This window comes from Pygoscelis adeliae, unplaced genomic scaffold (genome assembly GCF_000699105.1).
Source record: "Pygoscelis adeliae isolate BGI_AS28 unplaced genomic scaffold, ASM69910v1 Scaffold197, whole genome shotgun sequence".
In the NCBI taxonomy this organism is placed as follows: domain Eukaryota; kingdom Metazoa; phylum Chordata; class Aves; order Sphenisciformes; family Spheniscidae; genus Pygoscelis; species Pygoscelis adeliae.
In genome coordinates this window covers 1,303,841-1,305,026 of record NW_008825105.1, presented here as the reverse complement: position 1 = coordinate 1,305,026, position 1,186 = coordinate 1,303,841, and the positions used below count along the sequence as shown (strand labels likewise).

At 56.9% G+C, this 1,186-nt stretch overlaps 1 protein-coding gene across 1 annotated transcript in view; it reads right to left on the bottom strand.

Annotated features, from left to right (window-relative positions):
* Positions 1-1,186, bottom strand: part of GOLT1A (golgi transport 1A) — a 4,310-nt gene that overhangs the window by 1,754 nt on the left and 1,370 nt on the right. The window lies entirely within an intron of this gene.

The window sequence follows — 1,186 nt, the reverse complement described above, 5'->3', positions numbered from 1 at the left end:
GGGTGACATATAGAGGGGCTGGGGGCCGCGGGTCCCTGCCTGGTCCTGCCCTCCCTGCCCAAGCATGCAAATCCTCCCTGGGAAGGGATGGCTTGGAGCAACCCCCAAAAATAAGGGGATGCACGCGGCTGTGGTGTCCCTTGGTGTGTCTGAGTGGTACCCGGGGCACCGTGAGCCCCTGGCTGGGAGGGAGCCCCATGCAGCACTGGGTGCTGTGTGCACAGCTCCCCACAGCATCGTTGCCGGTGCATCGTGTGGGGCAGGGATGGTCCCAGCTCACAGCCAGGCTGCCCCGTGGGAGAGGGGAGCTTTGGCACCCGCCGTGCCCCAGCCCTGCGCAAGCCCCGGCCCCTGGGGTTTGCTGCCCGGTGCAGGGCCGATGGCTTGGCCAGACCTGCTGCCTGCGGCCGATGCAGGGTCCCCGTGTGGCACGTGCCACCCCCGAGCCACCCCACAGGGACCTCTACACCCATGTCCCTCGGGAAAGCCCGCAGGGACCAGCTCCACACATTTACAAACGAGCCGCTTTTATTCTTTGGCTTTATACAAACTCGCCAGGTACAAATGCGTTTTTTTATTCCTCCAAGAGGGCTGGCTGTTGAGCAGCTACAGCTAAAATGAACTCCACTGGGAAAATGACCCCCCAAAACAGGGAGAGGGAGGAGAAGGTGCCGCCAGCCCTGGAGTGAGCTATGGGCAAGGTGAGACCCTTCCTGAACGGTTGAAATGCTGTAGCCATTCGTCCACTGCCTCTTTGGTCTAATATTAAAGTGTTATCTGAGGTCACCTCTAGACAAAAGACACTGACACCTTTGTGTTTCTTAGATACTTTTATTTCTCTAACACTAGCAAAAAAACCCAGAAAACAAATGCCTCCCTTCCCACCCTCCCCAGTGCATAAATAGATTTCCTCCCGATGCAAATCCTTTCTCGGTTACAAGTCACTGGTATATGAAGTGTTATGAAAAATAATAACCAAAATAAAATTAAGGTTTTTTTTTTTTAAAAAAAAACAAACCAAAAAACGACCACCGGGTTCCACAATAGGACAGCCATGGAGTCCCGGTGCACTGGGCTGCGCTCACGCCTCGGGGGAGGCTCAGACCTGGCCACTGCTGCACGGCTGAGCCGGAGCTCGCCGGCGGCTCCGGGCACGCCAGGGGCAGGAGCACCGAGATGCTCCTCG